The sequence below is a fragment of the Delphinapterus leucas genome, chromosome 9, assembly GCF_059928025.1.
Source record: "Delphinapterus leucas isolate spDelLeu-1000000601 "Yukka" chromosome 9, BTC_Dleu_Yukka2, whole genome shotgun sequence".
Classification (NCBI taxonomy): Eukaryota; Metazoa; Chordata; class Mammalia; order Artiodactyla; family Monodontidae; genus Delphinapterus; species Delphinapterus leucas.
In genome coordinates, this window is record NC_143137.1 from 26681142 (window position 1) to 26705290 (window position 24149).

Below are 24149 nucleotides of genomic sequence, written 5' to 3' on the forward strand. Positions count from 1 at the left end.
AGTGTCAGCAATTTGAGTTCTAACCTTAAAAATAAAAACCAAGGCGCACTTGATGATATAATCTTAAAAGAAGCTATTTCTACATAAAGACAGCACAATTTTTTCTTTTCTTTTTCTCCAAGAGAATCCAGAATAAGAATGAGATAGAGTTGATTGCAGCAGGACCATGTGGGATATGACTACTCAATGTTGTTTATAAAAAAAAAAAACATTCAAGTTAGATGATGATCAGTTTTGACACAAAATGTGGCAGTAAAATTGCATATTTCACAGAAACTCTAGGCAACCCTAGCCATCAATCAGCATTGGCTTCTCCACTAGGTGATTGCCTACAGTTCGGAGAGCTGTGTAAGGAATGCGGGGTGTGTGTGTTGAGCGCGGAGATGATAGCAACGCACCTGTATGTTTTGCGGTGGCGGGGGATCATTTATGTGTTTGTGGTCAGAGGGGGAGAGAGCCTTGTGCCAAACAGAACAGAACTCTGCCATGGACCCAAATAAATAATTAAGAGATGAACAGTGTTTTACAAGTAGAACATATTATCTTGTATTTTAGAGCATAGAGAGTGTTCTAAGAATTAAAGAAATAAAAGGTTTCCTAGAAACTATAGGGTTTGAGCTGAGGCTTGAAGGGTTATTATTGTTCTACATTAGTTGTTTCTAAACTCCATCCCAGCACTTTCACAGCACTCTCACTCCTCCCTTTGCAAACATCTACATAGCAAATGACACAGTGGAATGGAAAAATATGCATGCCTTTCTAACATAGGAGAATGATGGTTTGCCTGAAATAGTCAACAACCGGATGACTCCGGTATTGATTCTTGGGCATCTGTTAATTATGCAAGTGGTATATTTTGAAATGTCCAATCAAGAAAACTTCAGAAAAAGGTATTCTGTGGGGACTGCAGTCCCTGCAAGTCCCTAGCAATGGCCTTGCCTTCTTCAGGAGAAATATTCTGTCAAATCATTTTTACAGGTCATTCAATACCTAACTTCAGTCACAGATCCCTAATCATGACCCTTCTGTTTTTGTCATGTCACTAAGATTTTGGAGCATCACATAGGTACAGCCAGAAAAATCACAAGCAAGATATATACACAGGAACCCGGCTGGGAGTCAGATGGAACGTTTTTGAAATACCTCAGCTTGCTCAGCACCTCTCCTCTGGGATTCCTATGCATTTTAATGCAACCATGTCAGGATGCATCAGCCATCATCTGAATACTGGGGATATAAAGATGAATAGGAGATATTTAATTAAGGTCTGCTTAATTAATGGCTTCTTGAACTTAGGCTTTCAGACAATGTCCTTTTGACCATTCCTCAAGGCTTAGAGCTCCCAACCTATCAAACAGCTGGTTAACTTCCATTACATACCAGAAACACCCCCAAACTCTAATGCGTGTGTTCACAGCCCCGAGAATGCTTTTCTGCTTCTCCACAGGCGGGACATGGTCTTGCACTGCCCTCAGGAGCATCTCCAACCCCTACCTACAGCTCATGGAATCATTCCAGGAGCTCTGTTGGTCCTTTTGAAGCTTTCAGTGGAGCCACAGCTCTTGCCAGAAATGGTTCATAGAGAGTTCCCTGATTTGGAAATAAGTCAGATTCATCGATGTCAAAAGACAAGGCATGGGTTCCTGAGTTCTAAGAATTTTCCTATAGCATGTAAGATATTGAGGTGGAAGATGAATTTACTGATAATTCTGGACTACAAATACACATCTTTGAGTTGTTTAGGAAGGTCACTGTATCCCCCAATAGTGACAGCTTCCCTTTATCTCACTTCCTAAAGAGGCTTCAATAGACTCAACTCAGCGAATGTGGAGGAGAAAATCTGGAGTAGTCACCCTGGGATAAAATGGGAGTTAGAGGAATTAAACAGGGCTGATACATAGAAGAAACACTAACAAATGTTTCTCAGGAAAAGGTGCTGAGAAAGGTCAGGTCTATTTCTAGTCTTAACCCAATGGAGTCCAGCAATAGTGATTAGAAAAGTGTTTTTAAGGTTTCTGGTGAACTTGTAATTTGCCCTTATTTATTATTTTGTTTCCTTCTGTTCCCACTAATCAGAAAGAAAGAAAACAAGTTTTAGAAAATCTGTCTGTTTACTCACTTAGAGGAAGGAGTGGGATGCAAGAAATGGTAAACTGGGTCCCACTCCTCAATATCACAGGACAGAGGTCCAGTTTGAAGAAACGTTCATCAAAACAAGAAGCAACAGGAGCAGATCCTAAGCTCTAACCAGGATGGTGTAGACAGAGCAAGCTCTTGGCTCAGAAGTGATTTCGGGAAAATAAAGACCAGCGGGACCCGTGGGTGACTGTATTCATCATGTCTTTTTATTCTGTATTTTTTTTTTTTTTTGCGGTACGCGGGCCTCTCACTGCTGTGGCCTCTCCCGTCGCGGAGCACAGGCTCCGGACGCGCAGGCTCAGCGGCCATGGCTCACGGGACCAGCCGCTCCGCGGCATGTGGGATCTTCCCAGACTGGGGCACGAACTCGTGTTCCCTGCATCGGCAGGCGGACTCTCAACCACTGCACCACCAGGGAAGCCCTTATTCTGTATTTTTGATGCTTTGTCATCTTGGGGCTTTGCTGACTCTGGAGAGGCTGCTCCTCCCAGGATTAGCTATTCCTAGAGATAATAAAGGACTTGCCTGCAAGTGTGCCTTCCAGATGCAAACCAACCAGTCCAGTGCCTGTCTACCTCTTACACTTCAGACCACTATCCCCTTTCCCTATTGACTCTGGGGCCAGGTACCAGACAACTAGGGACAGCTCTATGCTCCCAAACCCAATGAAATTATTCAAATTAGCCAATCCTAAACTTGATTACCCTGTCTTGCCCATTCCTTCCCACAGAAACCACAATAAAGGCTCTTGCCCACGTTTTCCACTCACTTCTTCTGCCTCCTGAGTAAGCCTGGTGTTTCCTCAAGTGCCCGGCACCCCAACCTCCCTGGTGTGCCATGCCCCTGTGAAAACTTAACAGACAGAAAACTCAATTAAGTAGAGTTGGGAGACCGGAAGACGGAGCTCTCATGCCGTGCAGAGATAACAGAGCTCAACAAGAACAAAGACTCCTCTTCTCTCCTGGCAAGGACTCAGCCATTGAAAAGCCATCTTTGTTTACTAGAGTCCTCCCAACTTCCTTTTCCTCCCTGTAAAGAATTCTCCTTTCTTTGCTGTGTGGGGACTTGCACATGGCTTGCCATAGTTGCAGACCCTGAATTGCAATTCTCTGCTGATCCCAAATAAACCCATTTTTTTCTGGAGAAATACCTGGCAGTCTATTTGCTTCAGGTCAACACCCCCATCTCTTGGGATCTGTGAATATAACAAACTATCTTTTCAATGGCAATTGTATCCTGATCTGTTTGCATCACCAAACATAAATAATCATAAAAATCCACACTCTAAAACGGTGATTTCAAAGCAAATTGTCCTCCCTGTGTCCTCCATCATTATGGAGGATAAGATTCATTCTTCTGTATGAGGCCGCTACTGTTTTCTCCTTTCCCTTTTGGAAGCAGAGGAAGAATGACACAGTTTATTTTGAAACAGTTTTAAGATAGTTTTTGTTTAAGAGTATTTGTTTGATTCAATGCAATCAAGATTTTTCTTTCTTTTTTTTTTTTTTTTTTTGAGGTACGCGGGCCTCTCACTGCTGTGGCCTCTCCCGTTGCGGAGCACAGGCTCGGTACGCACAGGCTCAGCGGCCATGGCTCACGGGCCCAGCCGCTCTGCGGTACGTGGGATCTTCCCGGACCATGGCACGAACCCGTGTCCCCTGCATCGGCAGGCAGACTCTCAACCACTGCGCCACCAGGGAAGCCCTGCAATCAAGATTTTGTTTGCATATTCACACTCGATAATATAATAAGTCATATTTACCCAAACCCTTGACATACTTAGTATTACATAGGTCAAGCTCTCCTCCATTTCCTGTCCCTTTCCCTTTTTTTTGTCCCCAGGTAGGGCCATTTGAAATCTATGGGCAGATGCGACCTGTTCCCAGATGTGGAGGTGAGCCTAATTTTAATCAGGAGCTACTTTAGTCTCTCTAATTCAACACCTGGAGTATGCAGAAGGGAGTTACCCTTGCCCCTAGTCACTCCCCAGCCCTATACCCAACTCTGGCAGCTACTTTAGTCCTGAGTCCTTCCCAGTTCTGAAAAGTGGCCTAATAAAAAGGGATTAATCAAATGAAAACAAGTGAGAATAGACAATAATTTAGCTGAGTAATGCCCAACAGCCTAGAGTATATAAGGCAGGAGAAGCTGCTGGGGGGTCATGAGGGCTGTGGGTTAACTGAAAAGCAGATGGAAGTTCATACTTAAGAGGATCCAATAAAAATTTAAAAATAAAGACGATCCAAATAGTGAGAGGAACAAGCGCTGAGTTACAGCTTCCTCAGACCTAGGAATCCTGAGAATGCTGAAAAGAAAAAGGAGTGAATCCAGAAAAAGAAAATACAGGCAAGAAGTGCTTTTTTGTGTGATAGAGTAGCATATAAGTTGTCTAAGGGCCTAGAATAAAAGGATTAGAATTCTGCCTTTACAGTTTCTAAAAAACTTTGGTTGCTAAGACCGCTGAAAAACAGTATAGGATGAACACAGAGGAACATGAGTGAGCATCAGCAACGTCCCAAGGGTGTGTGTTTGATGAATTCTTAGCCTTAGTCTTAGGATGAAAGAGAGGAAAAAAAGTGATTAAACTGAATGGCGTATTTGAATTGTGTATACATATATTTGAAATCTCACATTGGAAGACTCGTGTAGAATTCTAAGTTGACCTGAAAAAGTTATATTAAAATTGCCTGCATGTAAACATAGGATTGAAGGTCAAGGACGGAGAAGTTCAATAAAGGAAACAATTCAGGTAATGTCTAAGGGTTGTTCACCCGGCAGTTGGATTTTGTTAATTTTGGAACCCTTGTTCCTGATGACCTTGATTTCCTTTGTGTAGCATATCTGCTGGATATGTGTAGCATGTCAGCTGCTGGAGAGTGACAGAGGACAGACGGCTGGTTTCAGAAAGAGCCTAAGACAGCTGGTGAGATCACTGAACCTGGGAGGCAGGAAGGGAGGAAAGGAGGAAGTCCCTCGCAGGGCTGAGGTCAAGCCTGCTGCACTAGGCCTTTCACGGGAAAGCCTGCATGGTCCCAGAGCCCTATGCTTTACTCCCTTTTAGAGACTTTTTATGTAAAAATGAAAGCAAGCAAGACTTTAAGCCAAGTCTTGCTATTAAAAAATATATATTACCTTTAACATTTTTGTATTTTATATTACAGCAAGGTTGTTTGTTGTGAAAAGCAAATTTATCAAAGCTATAAGGGCATTATTTTTAAAGCCTTGCTTCTCTGTGTTCTTTATAAAGGCTACTATGATCCCGTATTGCATGTGAAAATGCTCTCTGCACAGTAAGTAATGTCATTGAATGAATAAACTGTACTTTCTATGGAGATAGAAGTTATACTATTCAAAAACAACTTTTAGAAAAAACTGTAAGGCTTTAAGATGAATTTTGTGTGCTGTGATAAGATAAATTATTCTTTTAGAGAGGTTTGACTTTGTTGAATTGGCTTTTAGTGAGGGACTGAACAGTTCTTGCATCTGTCATCTTTATTGTATTTTATAGATACAGGCATCTACTTGAATCATTATAAGCATATTAGATATGCGTATATACATAGAGACACACTACTTGAATATTTATTTATTTATACCTACATACATAGGAATTGACTCTAGTGTGGCCTGCTGACATTATAAAATCTTTGGCCTTGATGAACATTGCTGTATCTGCGTGTAGTGAGGGTCACACAAAAGAATTCCCAAGAGTCTTCTGCAAAGCACACTCAGAAATTATTTGCTTTCCTCTTTCCATGATGGGACCATGGGTTGGAGTTCTGCTGTGTGTTATCATCAGTGGTCCTAGAGACCATATTCCACTCACTGGGCAATGTCTATAGCCCATGTCCACAGTCTACTTCATTAACACTCAGGAAGACTTTTAGGAAAACTCATGGTATCTGTTTGAAAAAAATGGAATCTTGTGCACATTTATCACATTAAGGTATGATTTATTTTCTCCAGCATTTATATTGACATGTTATCAGTTATTTTTCATGGGGTAAATTCAGCCAAAGGCACACAATTCAAATCTTTCAGTTCTTTATTATCTGAGTGGAACTTACCAATAAGACATTAATTAGCCATATGTTACTTCAAAAAATGTCTCCTCAATTGTATGGCAACACCTTAATTACAGGAAATGATCAGGACCATTTAATACATGCAAATTGCCCATAGCGCAGGGGAATTAGAGGGTAGACTGAACTGTAACACCTTGCTATAAAAGATGGGCCAGCTGCAGAGAGATTTATCATTCTGTCCTATTTCAGCCTTTGCCAAGTGTAGGCCCACCTCACTCCATTACCTATGGACAGATGCAAAAAATCTATTTATTAAATGATCTGACAGCAAACCCATATTAATATGCTGAGAAAATAAATAATAAAAGCCTATGGTTAAATCGTATGGAAAATGTGACCTGTCGAATGCCTGTGTGCCATGACTAGATCAATATAGACTGAGGTAAAGAGAAAGAAAAAAAAAAGGATTTCATACACTGACACTGCTACAGTCTCTCTAAAGACAAGCATCTGTAAGCTGGAATTTAACAACAAAAAAGTCATAAAATAGCTTTTTAAGAACTATTCTATCTTGCGAACAAAAACTGACAGAAACTTTGGGTTTTAGTACAAGTATAAATTTAATGTAAAGCATAAAAGTTTCAGGAAGGTTCTTAAGAGCTAACATCTGTGGATGGTATACTAGGATCTCTTATTCTCTCTGCCGTGCTGATGAGAGGGCTTCCTCTTTGTACGGAATACGTGATAAAAGCACAGGTCGGACAGCTCAGGTGGTACCAGCCATAAGGTAGGCTCAAGCACAGATGGGCACCTTCAGAAAGACCTTTTTTTCCCCTAAAGTTATAGAGGCTTTTGTAGCATTTTCCTTGGCATAAAAACTCAAGGAAAAACAAAATGCATATTAATATTGGCAGAGTGCAACAACAGGGAGATTCTAATTAAGAAATCAAGAAAGATAACATGGCTTTGATTACTATTACTGATTTCCTTTAACCTACTAGAATAATTAAGTTCCTTGAGTGCAGCATTTATATTTCTTTAACTTTGGGTCTTCCGGAGACCCAAATAGTATGCTTTACTTAATTGTGTCCAATATATATTTAGCAAATTGTAGTATATTAAAATTTCATGATTCTTGGAATTTAAAGAATTTTACCAGAAAGTCAACATCTTCAGTCAACATACTTATATGTTAAAATTTCTGCTTAAAGTATCAAAAAACATATTTCACAAATGTTATTTTTCCTACTGAAAGAAATTAATATAGATTTGGGATTTTAGGAGTTGGAAGTGTCCCCTGTTTTTTGGGACTTTCAAACTGTTATACGGTCTTGTCAGGTGCTGGAGGAATCTCAGGGCCTGACAGAGAAGGTACCAGAGGTTCCTACTTCTGCTTTAACCAGATCAGCTGTGCTTTTATCTGTTTTACATAATTTAAAATCTTGTTTGAAAAATATATGAAAACCTAGTTTAAAACATACATCTCTGAGAATTCCTTTTCACATAATTTCAGGTAAGGCCAGTAACAGTTTTTAACTGGCTTATGCCTATAATGAATAAGTAAATGCTATAACTGTTTTTCAAATTGTATGTATTTCTTTTTCTTTTTTAAAAAAATTTATTTATTTTATTTATTTTTGGCTGCGTTGGGTCTTCATTGCTGCACGTGGGCTTTCCCTAGTTGTGGTGAGCAGGGGCTGCTCTTCGTTGTGGTGCCCGGGCTTCTCATTGTGGTGGCTTCTCTTGTTGTGGAGCACAGGGTCTAGGCGCGTGGGCTTCAGCAGTTGTGGCTCATGGGCTTTAGAGTGCAGGCTCAGTAGTTGTGGCACACGGGCTTAGTTGCTCCGAGGCATGTGGGATCTTCCCGGACCAGGGCTCGAACCTGTGTCCCCTGCATTGGCAGGCGGATTCCTAACCACTGCGCCACCAGGGAAGCCCTGCATGTATTTCTTATAACTTCTTCCACTCACAAACTTTTATTAAAGTTACTGGTAATCATTGCTGACATTCAACTGTAATACTTCCATGTACATGAACTTGTCGTCAGTGTCCTATTTGATTGGGTGGTGCTCATGCTAAAGCAATTGTAAATAAATTAATATAATCACTGCTGCTATGGAACATATGATAACTAAATTTCATAAATTTTTCCCTACTTGTAGATATGCTGATGAAATGGGCTATAAGAAAAAGTAGGAAGAAGAATACGAAGTAGAGAGAAAAGTTAAAAACTCGACCACAGATTAGAGCTCGCATCAGTTCCTTGAGGGAAATCTTATCTGGTCAAAGTCAAGTTCTCTATTCCTGTAACAGACCATTTTCCCCAACTGGTAGAGACTGATTCATCACAAGGATTGAGCACTTCAGAGATAGCTGCTCTTTAAAAAATATATTGTGGACATAATGTTTATGTCACTGAAAAGGAATATCCATCTCTAAACTCAGTTCTAGAATTCCAGTACATTGTCAGTCTGAAGTATTTGGTCCACATGGGGACAAGGTGGGAATGGGGTGGTTGGAATAGCAACTGCTTATGAATACTGAGTAAATACATACAGTTTGTAAGTACATAGGTGATATCAAGGTAATTCTCTGATTGTTCTACTTTATTAATATGGGTGAATAATGATTCTCCAGTTTCAAAGAGACCAGGGAAATTAAGACTAGCGCTTGAATTGGATTAAGTAAACATACTAGGAAAAACTTGCATGGGAGATTGTCTTGCAAGAGGTTGTTAGGATAAATTTAATACTATTGTAGAAGTTTATAGGCTTTTCATGTATGTTATCTTATATAATATTTTAAAAAATTCTTTGTAGTAGAAAAGACTATTAATTCTTCTTGACTGATGAAAAACGAGTCCCAAAAGTTAGTTATACTGTCTCAAGTTGTACAGTTAGTACATGGTGAACCAGAGATTAAAATTCAAAACCTCTTATTCTAGTTTTAGTGCTATCTTCATGTCATCGTTATAGTTTCATAACATCCTAGATGCAGAAAAAGATATTATTGATTGATCTCTGTAATTATATTGTTACTTGCTTTCCTTTATAAAGAGGAAAGCAACCTTTATTATAAAATGGGCTTCTTACTCGTTTTAGGTAGTGGGACTAGTCATGTAAGGTATATAGTTCGTAAAGAATTGTGCTCCCTGACCTAATGACCATGTTGGACTCCCTGATCAAGTTACTTTTAGTAACAGCAAGATAATATCTTTGATCTGAGATATGGTAAACATGGACTGACAAACGTAACCATACATAGATTAAATCCTTAAGTAGACTTGGTGTTTTTTTCTCTATTATGAGATCAAAATAGACAGGCATGCTTATTTAAACCTGGGCAGTAACCAGCACTGGGGATCAGGGTAAAACTTCTGTTAACATTGATGGCTCATTTCCCAACTGTCATATAAGTTCCTAACCAGATTTAAATCATCCCTCCTTCTAAACTCAGCAATCTCAGACAATTAAAAACATGTTTGTTGTTGTTATTGTTGTTGTATTGCTGTTGAAAAACAGTAAGTGCTTTTAATGGACTCCCTACATAAAAAGTTTCATTATTCAAATTAAATCTTTTCTTTAAAAGAGAGGATGAATAGTTATTTCTTCTAAACTGCTATTATTTTGTTCTTAGAATTCAAGAAAATCAGTTCATTAGGTTTTAATTATTATTAACAAAAGATAAGTTTCTCCCTCAGAATCTTGTGCACTAATTAAAATGGACAGTGGTTGGAAAAAGTAATACTAATGCAGGAAAAGTGGTTTTATTTTAGACAACTGTCAAGGAAATGTGAATGATAAAGTAACAGGAAACAATATTAATAAAAGGATAAGTGTTAGAAACATACAATACTGTGTCAAATTACACCGCATTGGATAAACAAATTCAGTGAATCATTTTCTGACTGACAAAGCACTTAACCAAAGGAAAAGTGTGAAAATGAACAACAAAAAAGTATTCCAAAGAGATACTAAGATTGGAGTGACAGCTGGAGAGACAAAGTGTACTAGGATGTAAAGGAATTGTGTTTGATCAAGTCATGTGTCAAATATGCAGGGGACTGAAAGTCATTCAGACTCAGTGAAACTGACTGAGGTATTTGGAATATTAAATAAAAATTCCATTCCATAAAGCTATGGAATATGCGTTGAAGTCAGCTTTACTGGAAGGGATGTTGGATAATGTCCAACATTTAGCACGTGCCCAATCTTACATGAAAGTAAAGCAATGGTTTAAAAAGTAAAGCCCAATCTTATATGAAAGTTTGCTATTGAAACTATGTAAATATGAATATAATAAAATGGATAGATATTTATTTCCCAAGATACCCTAGTCTGCCAAAAATTCTGAAAAGATAAATGGAAGTTTGTACCCAAAGACAGTCGTGAACCATTTATTTGAAAACTTATTAAGTAAATAGGCTATTATAATTTAGTATGAAATATCACATGTTCAGTTTAGCATCTTGCAATAAATTATTAGGAGGAAATAATGCATAAAAACACATGACAGTGAGATTTTTCTAAGTATCAAGCTATTTCATCGCACAAAATACTGATATATTTGGTATTCTGGGGGTGCAGGGAAAGCTGCTTATAGCTTCATTGGCTGAGCTAAGCTACCCCATTGCTTGAGCAGTTAATAACTATGGACAATTTTAAACACCTTGGGCAGATGAAGAGTATAGCTTGCCTTACGTTAGAGAAAAGATAATACATTATAACTAATGCAGTGATCTCAACCTGATAATAACTCTGAGTTCCACCAGGGATAAATCTCATCACCATTTTATTATTTGGCTACATGAATTAACAGAACTAGTAATTAAAGGATTAGTAAATCTTTAGTAAAAACTTGGTAGCATTGAGGAAAAGTTCACTTTAAATGGTCACCCTGACCAGAGAATTGCTTGTCTTGGGCTCAGTTACTTACTCTTTTAAAAGGATAATTTCTCTTGTGAAAATGTAACTGGACTATACACTCTCTCTAATTCACTGTCCAACAGTTGCAACATCTTGGGTTTCATCTTGGACTCCTTCCTATCCTTAATATCTCTTGAAACCACTTTCATTGGTTTTCATCTCCTCTGTCAACACCATATTTCTCCTGAATTATTGGAACATCCCCTGCACTGATCTTTCTGCCTCCTGCCTTGTCCTTGACCCATGGCATCAAGCTGCAGTGAGGAGGGGGGTGTTATAACACTGTAATGTTTTGCCTAGTACTCTGTGTCACCTGTGCTTTTGAGGAACAGAAATAGTGTTTCCAGCACTATTAAATCCCCAACACCTGGCACTTATCATACACTGTACAATATTCTTTAAATGAATCAATGAATAGATGGTTGGCTAGATGCCTGGGAAAGTCCTCTATCTATGGGAGCAAAATTATAAATGATGATTAGCACAAAGAAATGTTAACTCTAGAACTACGGTTTTGGTGCATAATGAAGTAGATGCAATTTCAGCGTTAGCCATAAAAATTTAATGTGCATTCATAGCACTGCCCTGTGGGTAGATTCATTCCAAATTCCAAATAGCTGAATAATACAACAGGCCTTTACAGCACACGCCAGTCATAAGGTAGAGCTTGTTATATTTAAAACACATAGCATCTATTAAAACTTATAAAGTCTGTGGAAATCATGAAATACAAAAGATTAATAAAAATAGAGTGTTTTCTATACTGAAGTTGGAATGTCATGTCAGGCGAGTAGAAATAAAATGATTAATGTAGGATCTGGGAAAATGGACGGTGAACCCATGCAAATAATTACAGATACAGATTGTACTGTCTCCATTTCCAGTGTGACAAGTGAGACGTACCATCCCGCCATGGAATTCTTTGCAAGTACTGCTTTTAAAATCCTCTAGACTTTTTATTTTGTCCATCTAAATTGGCAGGCCATAAATAAATGTTGACATGACATTACTGTGTCTGTTCCACTTCACTAATTTTTGAATTTTTTTCTTATTTCCCTAGAAAAACAGTACAGGATTGCAAAGGAAAAGGTAGCTGGAAGATTTTTTTTTTAATTCTTGAGAGCTCAGTTACTGACTGGGATGCTTCTCTGAAAAAGATTAATGATATCTGGAATGACTTAAGACTGTCCTTAATTTCTTTATCAATAAAATCCCAGGTGAGATGAGCTAGCCCTAAAACAGTGTGTGTCTTCAATGTGTTTCTTTAGAGTTTACTAAGATTGTCAAAGTCTAGAAGGGAAGATGGTCCTTTACAATCTTCTAATGTCCAGTGAAGTTTCTAATACTCTCAGTCATGTATATTCTCTTGGGAGAAACTCAGTAACAGATTCCTTCAAGGGGCTTCTTGAGTTGAACTGGATAAACCTGTAAAGGATGAATGGCTGTGAGAGTGCTATCTAACCATTACGCAAAATTGCCGGCTGATAGGAATCACTGCTAATTATTAACCCCATTTTACAATACCCCATAATCCTTCAATTCTTTCAACAACTGTAACATTTTTCCAGTAAGGTGATTTTAATTTGTTTTAACTGAAAGGCTATATGGTATTCTGAAGTTTATGGAAACTAAAGATGTGAAAAGAGGTAAAGCTAGAAGGTGGATGAAGAAAAAGATCAAATCAAATAAAGATAAGTAGCTGCAATTCAAAAGAGATGCATATCACTTGTTCATTACAAGAGAACAGTCATAGAAAGGCATCAGCAGTGCTTTTTGTAAAGTGAATGTTGTACAGTATGGCATTAAGTTAAGCAGGGCTTGGAAAGGATCAAACATTTGGTTGTGAAACCACAGATGTAGTTTGTAGCAAATAGTTTGAACCAATCTTTGTATTCCAGTCATTAAACCTACTTATAAATACCAATACAAAAAAAGAAACCAAGTTTGATTATTTAATAAATAATTTTCAAGAGCAACTTATACTGAAACAAGCTTAATATTAGGTAGTATCTAGTCTCAAGGGATTTTTTTTAGCCATTTTAGTAAAAAGTGTTAGAAAATAAGATTCAATTTTCATTATTTTAAGACTTTAAAACACTATGTAGACAGAAGTATAAAAAACCAAAATGGTTATTTACACTACACCTATTTTCAAGGAACTATGGAAAATCCCTAATGTATCTAGCTTATTGGATTTCACCAGCTATTATGTGAAATTCCTTTCCCTACAAAATGTAAAAAACCAAGTAGTGAATTCCACAGGGTATTTTCTTGAGTGTAAAGCCATCAGTATTCTAGTGTATTTTGTGTAAGTATACTAATGTCTATTTTATAGAACACACAGCTGCATGGTGAATACAGTGCTAGAGTTTGGGGACTTATCAGGCTATTATTTGCATGAAGTATGTAGCAAAAGTTAAAATAATTTAGCTCCCAAAGCATATGGGAAGAATTTATAACCTCCAAATAAAGAATCACGTAAGCCTAACAACTAAATTCTTTATAGATGATGGAGAAAATGATGTCTCCATGATCCTTTGCACATTACAACATATTACGATCGTTAATTTATTAATTCTACGTAGATTTATTGGCCATCTGCTATATGCATAACACTATACCGTCTCTTTTTGTTTGCCCATTTGCGAGTTTTATTTTCAGTACACTTTCTGAAGAGAGGAAGGATATAATTTAATATTTCCATTTCTTCATCTACCCATTCGACATATACCATATCCCTCTAAAGCAGAGGGGAAGCCTGCTTTAACTTGAAAACTTAGTTACAAGTTGCTCACGACCTCATTAAATAGCCCCACTTTTTGGAAATATTCTAATTCTAAGGAATCTTTTTCTTTCTTTGAATCATTGAATGGAAATATGTCATATATATACATATACCTATATATATGTATAGATGGAGAGAGACACAGAGAGAGAGAGATTTATTATAAGGAATTGGATCACTTAGTTATGGAGGCTGAGAAATCCCAAGAGCTACAGTCAGCAAGCTGGAGATGTAGGAGAGCCAATGGTATCTAGTCCAAGTCTAAAGGCCTGGGAACCAGGAGAGTCAGTGGTATAAGTTCTACTTTGAATCCAAGTCCAAAGGCAGGAGAAAACCAATGTTCCAGTCAGGCAGAGAAAGCAAATTCTCCCTCATTCAGCCTTTTGTTCTATTCAGGCCTTCAACTGATGGGATGAGGGCCACCCACATTAGAGAGGGTAATCTGCTTTACTCAGCCTACCAATTCAAATGTTAATCTCATTGAGAAACTCTCATAAACACATCCAGAATAGTTTTAACCAAAAACCTCCATCAAGTTGACACAAAATTAACCATCACATTTATGTTGCTTCCTTGAGCAATGTACTCCTCTTAACGTGAAAGACATGACATCCAAATACTTTAGCAACCCTCTACTTTAGCAACCCTCTTCAGCATTAGTCTAAGTCCTCACCTCCAAATATCTTGCTAAACTCCAAGTATAGTTAAGAAATGACGGCAGTAAGTCATATATTGTTTATCTGGTGATTGCTTGGGCTGAGACGGTACCAGCAAAGGTGGTGAAAAATGTTTGGTTCTAAACACTGAATCGCGGACCCGACAGAATTTTTCTTATAGAGTGGCATAAGAAAGAGCGAGGTAGAGAATGATGCCACATTTGGCCTGGACAACTAAGAGAATGAAGTTACTACTCCTGCAGCAGGAAAGATTCTGGGAGCTGCAGGTGTGAGGGTGGTGGTAGGAGGAGTCAGGACTCAGTTTTAGAAATATTCACTGTGAGAAGCCTATTCGACACCCAAGCGGAGAGGTTGGTAGGCCACTGAACACAGTTGGTGTTTAGTAGAGACATTAATTCTAGAGGAATAATTTTGAGTCAGTCACACCAAATAGATACTTTTTTTTTTTTTGCGGTACGCAGGCCTCTCACTGTTGTGGCCTCTCCCGTTGCGGAGCACAGGCTCCGGACGCGCAGGCTCAGCGGCCATGGCTCACGGGCCCAGCCGCTCCGCGGCATGTGGGATCTTCCCGGACCATAGCACGAACCCGTGTCCCCTGCATCGGCAGGCGGACTCTCAACCACTGCGCCACCAGGGAAGCCCCCAAATAGATACTTTTAAGTCAGGAAGCTGATGAAATCACCAAAAGAGTAAAGACAAATAGAAAAGAAACAGAATGTGTGTAAGTACATACATAAACAGAGTTACCTGTGTTCACCGAAAACAAATCATATGCGTTGGAGAACTCTATAATATTGCTCTGCCTTTTAACAAATCCCTCCATACATAGACCTCAGACAAGCTCAACTAACTCTAAGAAACCCAAATTTAACTTAACCTGCTCCTGAATTTTTTTAGAACTAAAAATAATTCCGTTGATACTGTAAAAATAGAGAAGAATTTGTACTGAGGCCTCAAGGCAATGGGGCAGAAGAAATAATGAAATGACCTTAATTTGGGAACAGAAGTGTTTTTAAAGAAGCCAAAAATAGTACTGGGATCACAAATTATATACAAGCCCTGAGATTTTAATGACGTTGCCACATCAGAGTTACCTGTTCTCTGTTGCTTTATATATGTTTAATTTTTATTATGACAAAATAAAACAGGACATTTGAAGTGAAAGGTCAAGAAAATAAATCTGCTCATATGAACCCAGTCTATTTAGACACTATTGATTTTGTTGTCTGTATCTGCTCCAAACATTTCCCGTAATAACTTTAAAGTTCATCAATCAAATTTATCCTATACATAAAACATGTACAAGGGAAAGCAAATAGAAAATATTATTTTTTTCAGCATTTATAGTCCTGCCTACTTAGCAGTATTTTGTAATCAGGAACATATTTCTCATATGATTGATAGTACTCTATCTGCAAAATGATCATACTAACTCTGGTCATACAACTTTGATCACTCTGTATTCACTGCTGAGCTAGCTCTATTCATGAAATAATAGTGTGAGCTATTTCCATGGATGATATTAAAGATTAAAATATTTTACTAATGACCTTAAGCGAATCAGACACAAAAGCAAAGATTTTAAGCGGAAAACTTTCATCAATTCAATTATGTCACATTGAAAATCTTCCAAATGATACCATAAAAGATAAAACTAGGCACTAAAAAACTTGAAACATGTAAAGCAGGCAAATATATATATATTTATTGATTTATATTGTTTATATTGGGAAAAAGGATGTGAACTAGAAATTCACATAGGATGACACAAGAATGGTCAAAAAACGAATGACAGGATGTTCAACTTCATGGATAATCAGGGAAATGCAAATTGAAAGAGTGACATATAATATCTCACCTATCGAATTGGCAGATGTGTTAGTCTGATAACTCCAAATGTAGGCAAATGTATAGGTAAATGGGCATCCTCCAGCTTTCCTGGCTGGAGTGGAAATTCAAAATATAACCTTTTTGAAGAGTAATTTTGCAATAGCTAGTAAGGTTGAAAATACCCATAACTCAAGACTTCCCTGGTGGTCCAGTGGTTAAGACTTTGCCTTCTAATGCAGGGGGTGTGGGTTCAATCCCTAGTCGGGGAGCTAAGATCCCACATGCCTTGGGGTCAAAAAACCAAAAAACATAAAACAGAAGCAATACTGTAAGAATCTAGGTATATACCCTTGAGAAATTTTTGCACATGTGTTCAAGGAGACGTAGTCACAAATATTCATTGTAACACTGCTAAAATTTTAAAAACTAAAGCAACCAAAATGTTATCAACAGATAAATAAATCATGGTATATTTATGTGATGGAATAGATTTCTGTTATAATACTAAATGAACAGTATAATACTAAATGAAGCATAATACTAAATGAAAGGAAGCTAGTTCCATACTGGCAGGTAAAGATAATACGATTTGGTAATTATATGATAAAATTTATGTAAACTTTTAAAACTCACAAAATATTACATGCTTTCATGGCTGTATATATCTATGTTAAAATGTATACAGAGCATAAGTATAAAGAATAAATAAACTTCATGATGGTGTTTGCCTTAGACAAGAAGGAAGAGGAATGGATCTGGCAAAATGTACAGAGACGTATTGTTTTCTTTCTTAAAAATGATCTGAAGCAAGTGCTGTAAATTGTTACCATTTATTAATTTCAGTGGTAGTATATGTAAAGTTTATCGTATTTCTCTATATACTTTCCAATTAGGAAATTATAGTTATGTATTTTCTATTAACTTAGGAGTCGTTATATTACATTTATAATTACATTTATTTTTAACAGTATTAGTGTTGGTATCATATAACCATTTTTAAAAGGTTACAGAACTGTCCTTTTACAGATCACATTTTTAAGCCAATACAAATAATTTCCAGCTGAAATACATTTCCTCTAAATTCTACATGTTCCTGGTAACTTTGTTCCACTTCTGATCTACTCATCTTTGATGGCTCTACACACTCATGGCAAGATCCTCATCCTTCCCCAACATTAGCAGCCTCTATATCCCTGTCTGTCTCCCTGACCATAAAGAACAACTCATCATGCCATTTATTCTTGTTTACTTTTGTTACCTTGACAAGCCTAAGAGAGAAGGCTGAGTCCTTGACTTGTCTCTTAACACCCAGAAATCCATGCCCATACAGCTCACTATAGCCCTTATTCTGGACCTGTCATTCACCCTGCCCCAACCCTTGAAATCCATTCTGGCGGCGAACCTCTGGAACTCAGTCAGTCATCAGCAAATTTCTTTATAACTTCTAACAATTCTTTGCAAGGTCCCTTTCATCTTTTTTCCTGAATTGAAATCTGGCCCTCCCCTAACGATATGCATTCCTCTGGAGCCTTTTCAAATGGTGGCTGTCTCTCTCACACATTCTGCAGGGCTTTCTTGCTTTTCATTTCCACCTCTAGACAGTTACTCCATCTTCTGGAAATCCCAGCATATTTGAAGTTCATGCTTCCTACTCTATTATCCTTACCCTCCTCACTGCAGCTGTTTAGATGCCAGGGGACAATTCGCCTTCATTCCTTGGAGATTTCAGCTCTTGGACTGCTACGGTTCCAGAACAATGCAGAGTAAATGTCTGGTTTAAGGCACCTGGTCTATGGTATTTTGTTATAGCAGCCTCAGTTGACTAACACAGTGGTTATGAATAACTAGTGGGGAAAGTGTTGCTGTGAAACCATAGTACAACTTGTCTCTTTTAGAGGAAAGAACGTCAGGCAGGAAGACATGATTCGAGCATTGCCCTTATATCCTATTAACTCAAAGACTGAGTAGTTCTGGAATAGATGAGTATAAATATGCTTGTTCATTGTACACTTTACACATTCTGTTTTATTATGAGGCTGAATAAGTGTTTGTCTTAACCTCAGGCACTAGCTGGCATGGGCCTACTGGTATAATATTACCACAGAAAGAATAGACACAGAGACAACAGTACTGGCCTTGCAGTTGCACTGCTCTGAAATGTGCATGATACCATCTATTGAAGTTATTGAAAACTTCTTGTCCCCAGGTGTCATTGATCTTGTATTTTCTGGTAACTTTCTCCTAAACTAATGGCTGATTTCCACTGAGTTTGTACTTTATAAATATCTGATGAATGAATGAACAAATGCACAGATTACATAGAAAGGAAAAATTTACTTTCTGTAACTGATTTTTAAAACATAATACAATCTTTTAAACATTATATAATTTCTCTTTCCACACTGTAAACCATAAACTTAAAAACCCATCTATCTCATAAAGTGAAGCATTTCCTATCCCAGTAATTTTTAATGTCATCATTATAAAAACTTCCACTGGGATTTTGATGGCTTATAATTTCCAATAAAATGAGACAGAACAGAAGGAAAGTCTTCTTTGTAAAATAATTACTTCTTCATTCAACCTTTTAATGAAGCAGGAATATTAACCCCATGCTAGAGGAAGAAACTGAGGCGTCAAGAGGTGACTTGCCCCAAATATCATGGATAGTAAACAAGAGTCTTCAAACTCAGGATCATCTGACTTACTTCATTTTCCTTTCACAACAAACTACCTCCCAGAACTTGTATCTCTTCCCTTCTCCAACATAGATACAAATATAGGTTCATGTGGTATCTCTTCGAGAATTTTCCTCGGATAGGGAGGAGGGGAAAGTCATGCTCAAGTTTATTTTCTCCTGGAAACATCTCTGATTGACTCCACATGATCCGGTTTAGTTTCTGTTTAAAATCATTCTGAGCTGAACTTGTACTCTATTACATAAACTTGTCACTTACCAATGTTTTGCTTTGTTCTATGTTTGTTGATAATTTTGAGCCCTCAGATTTTAGCTCTCAAAATATAATAAAATATATTATTTATTTCTGATTAAAAGAAAACATGTTCATTGAAAAGAATTTGAAATACAGAGAAAGACACAATCATGAAAACAAAAATCGTACATTATCCAACTACCTAGAAATAAACTATTAGCATTTTGGAGTTTTCAATTCTTTTTATTCTATAAATATATTTATAGATTAATATACATTTTGTCAAAAATTGTGCTATAACATACTTTTAATTTTATATCTGTCTGCATTTGATTATGTCATCATGTTATTAAATTCATGTCACCATTTTGGTTAATTATCAATATTCATGAAGAAGATAAATCTGGTGTGTGTGTGCGTATGTGTGCAGCAGTGTGCTAGAAATGGCTTGTGCCAGCTTGTGAGGACCACTTATATGTATGTTTTCCCAACTTTGCTCTCAGTGAAGTCATGTGGTAGTTTGAAAGCAACCATGGCAGGAATAGCTACCACCTTGCAGAGAGGAAATTGCTATAAGTTGCAGCTTTTTTTCTCTTAATTTGCAGAGAGCTAGCTTACCAGAACTCTACTGGGTTTGGGTGTACAAGGTATGCTAACCTCATAACATAAAAGGAAATTAGCATATTTTGGGGTTCTGGAAACTTTTATATGGCACATGTATTATCTGTTTCCTAATGTAGATAAACTGGACTTCTCACAGATTGCTGGTGAGAAAGTAAAGTGGTACAGCCACTCTGGAAAACAGTATAGCACTTATGAAAGTAAAAATACTTACCATATGATTCAGCAATCACACCCTTGGGCATTTTTCCCAGAGAAATGAAAACTTACATATCTGCATGGGAACCTGTACATGAATGTTAGTAGCAGCTTTATTCATAATAGTCCCAAACTGGCAGTAGCTCAAGTGTCCTTCAGCAGTGAATGGTTAAACACCGTGTGGTGCATCCATAGCATGGCATATCACTCAACAATAAAAAAAAGAATGGACTATTGTTGAACGTAAGAACTTGGATGGAGTTCAAGAGAATTATCCTGAGTGAAAAGAGCCAATCTGAAAAGTTTACGCAATATTTGATTCTATTTATATGACATTCTTGAAATACTACTGTTGTAGACATGAACAGACTAGTGGTTCAAAATAAAGAGGTTTTTTTTTAAAGCAACCTTTTACATTTACAGACTTTTTTATGCATTTTCTTACTAACTATATTAGTTTGCTCAGACTGCCATAACAAAATACCACATACTGGTGGGCTTAAACAACAATTTATTTTCTCACAGTTCTGGAGGCTGGAAATCCAAGATCAAGCTGTTAGCAGGTTTGTTTTCTTCTGAGATCTCTCTCCTTGGTTTGCAGATGGCACGTTCTGTGTCCTCACATGGTCTTTCTTTGTGCATAAGCACCCCTGGGGTCTCTCTGAGTCCACATTTCCTTTTCTTATAAAGGACTCCAGTCAGGTTGAATTAGTGCCCACTCTTAGGGCCTCATTTTAACTTAATCACCCCTGAAAGGTGACTCCCAAACAGTCACATTCTGAGGTACTGGAGGTTAGAGTTTCAACATGTGAATTTTGAGAGTACACAGTCCAGTCCATAATACTAATGAAACCATAGAATGAGCTGTTTCATTTCTTTTTTTTCCATTTGCTGCTGCTAAGAAAATCCTTAAATTGCCTCTTTAAGAAACAGTTCAGATTTGTGCTACTCTTATTTCCTCAGAAAGACCAACAACTCAAGATTACAGATGAAAGTCTGGCCACCACTGGGGAGGTGTGTCCTTCTCTTGAGACAGCCACCCTCTTGTCAGAGAAGTTGCTATTCACCCAAGAAGTTATGGTTGTCTAGATACTTTCACCGGACTGCCAGGGAAGCCCCCCACCCCAGTGTCTGACACTCATTCTCTCTTATCATTTTTGCAGGTTCCAGTGTGAAACCACTGATTCTTTGAGAGGTCATTTTCTTTTCCTTGTTCAACAGTATGCTTTTCCTTACACCTCATGTTGACAGAGGAACATTTTTCAATAAACAAAACTGTGGGCTTGCCTGTACTCTGCATCTCTTTTCTTTACGTCTTGATCACATTCTCTTCTCAGGAATTGATGTGCACAGTTCCCAGTTCAGCTCTCCATCCTTCAACTGGAAATGCATCATTCTTTTGTCTTAAGCATTTTTTGTTAGAACTACACCTCCTAGGGTGACATGGGCACCATAAGGCCCTCCTAACCTAACCTCACAATTCCTACCCGCTCATTCTCTATGAATTACTCTCTCTGTATGTACATTAAAAAAGAATGATTAAGGAAAAGGCAAATGATCCCCTTACAAATCTGCACTTACAATTTTATTATTACCTCTTAACATTCTACATTATACAATTGTCTCCTAAAATTGTATATTTATAAGAATATCTCTAGTGAAAAGATACTTTTTGAAATATCAGATCATTTATTATGCAGTTTCCTTATAAATTCATATTCCTCCATCAGCAAACAATTTTGAGTATTTACCATATGTCTGTCATTTTCTAGGTACCAACAGGTGCTGACTATATGAATAGAAATATCTTTTAATATCCTTTGTCCACAATGTAGCTGGCATACCTTGTATTCGATGACATGATTTATAGTTAAAAAGGAAAATTGTTGGGACTTCCCTGGTGGCACAGTGGTTAAGAATCTGCCTGCCTATGCAGGGGACATGGGTTCGAGCCCTGGTCCGGGAAGATCCTACATGCCGCGGAGCCACTAAGCCTGTGTTCCACAACTACTGAGCCTGCACTCTAGAGCCCACGAGCCACAACTACTGAGCCCACGTGCCACAACTACTGAAGCCTGCGCGCCTAGAGCCCGTGCTCTGCAGCAAGAGAAGCCACCGCAATGAGAAGCCTGTACACTGCAATGAAGAGTAGCCCCTGCTCACCACAACTAGAGAAAGCCCATGCACAGCAACAAAAGACCCAACACAGCCAAAACTAAATAAAAAAATAAAATAAATTTATTTTTAAAAAACCTATTGGTGTTTTTCTCTTGATATTTACTATTGATTGGTATGATCATCTCATTCTGAAATTAGACGTGTCTTTCCTACATATAAAGAAATTATATGAGGATTATTAGCATTATATTAGGAATACATATATATAGAAATGGTCTGTGTTCTAGAACATATAGTTCCACTTTTGCTCCAATTTGTGATTCTCTGAAATCCTGCATTCCTTGTGGTTTGTAACTATAACAATAACTTTTAAGTCCAATCCAAACAATATATTCCCAGGAGACAAATGTCTTAACACTGTCATCAAATGTCAGCTTGAACCCAGGGCAATAGTAGAGGCTGTGACTGGAGATTAATTAAGCTATTTGTGGTCAGTGTTCCATTGTTCTTTGTTTAAGAAACAATGACATACTGAGACACAGCAGACTTTCCTCCTCTCTCTTTCTCCCATTCTCTCTCTGCTTCTTTGAACTATAGGATGACCATTTTTCTTTCTTTCATCTTTGCTTACATTATTACAAGCTGAGAATTAACTTGTGATTCTTCCAGTGTTTTTCTTCTATTTGTCAATCTATTTATCAGTGTACATTTAAAACCATAAAGATTCTAGAATGAGATGAGAATCACGTCAAAACCATTTGGCATTTAACTAGTTTATCAAATACATATCAAACACTTTTTAATTGCAAAAGACGTGTAAATTAGGCCAAACTGTCTGACTCTGGGAAAAGGAAGTAGGAAGAAACCCACATTTTAAAAAATAAGTGAAGCAGGGCTTCCCTGGTGGCGCAGTGGTTGAGAGTCCGCCTGCCGATGCAGGGGACACGGGTTCGTGCCCGAGTCTGCGAAGATCCCACATGCCGCGGAGCGGCTGGGCCCGTGAGCCATGGCTGCTGAGCCTGCACATCCGGAGCCTGTGCTCCGCAACGGGAGAGGCCACAACAGTGAGAGGCCCGCGTACCGCAAAAATATAAAAATAAAAAATAAGTGAAGCAATAAGGGATCTGTGTTTTAAAATATTCCAAGCAGTATTTTTTCATGAAAGAAAATAACACTTAGAAATTTTTTAAAAATTATGAAGTTGCCAATAAATACTTTCAGAAAGGATAATTTAAAGGACAATTAAGATTCTTCACAAAAATGCATTGTTTTGAAGGACATTTTTCTTAAGATCGTGACTTAATGAAAACCAATATACAGTCGTCTCTTCGTATCGGTGGATGCAGAAACCGCAGTTAGTGATAGCCATCTCATAAAAGGGACTTGAGTATCCTTGGGTTTTGACATCCATGGGGATCCTGGAAGCAACCCCCCTCAGATACCGAAGGAGGACCATATGTTCCTGTGGGCAAAGTGTGCCCCTAACAATGTCCTGTTTGGCAATCCCCTTTTGGAATGTATTTTTGCTCAAATTATTAAAACTTTTATTATGCCTCAGTTCATCTTTTAACAGATCTATGAACTGGTGGTATTAACAGGACCATTTATACATTATTAACACCTTCATGTTTCGGCTTTCCTACTTCAGTGAATCTGTAATATTTGCTTGGTGGTAAAGAGTTGGTTCTTGTTCAATAATGAAAAGATATGAAGGAAAAACAGACAAATATTTCTCTTTTTTTGCAGGTGATGCTATTAGGTTGAATTTAAATTAGATAACATTCTGAGAACCTTCACACTCAAATTTTTTAGAATTGAATGATGTAAAGATTATCTTCTGTTTGAATGGAAATGTTTGTGAATATGCTTAGTGCTAGTGAATATAAAATATTTTTACT

The 24149-nt window shown here is 37.7% G+C and overlaps 1 long non-coding RNA gene across 1 annotated transcript in view; it reads left to right on the forward strand.

Annotated features, from left to right (window-relative positions):
- LOC115801700 (uncharacterized) overlaps positions 1–24149 on the forward strand; it is a 200190-nt gene that overhangs the window by 169954 nt on the left and 6087 nt on the right. The window contains exon 4 of the long non-coding RNA XR_004022033.2: positions 1–24149. This exon is cut by the window's left edge and continues 27651 nt beyond it; it is cut by the window's right edge and continues 6087 nt beyond it. This is a non-coding gene — a long non-coding RNA (uncharacterized LOC115801700).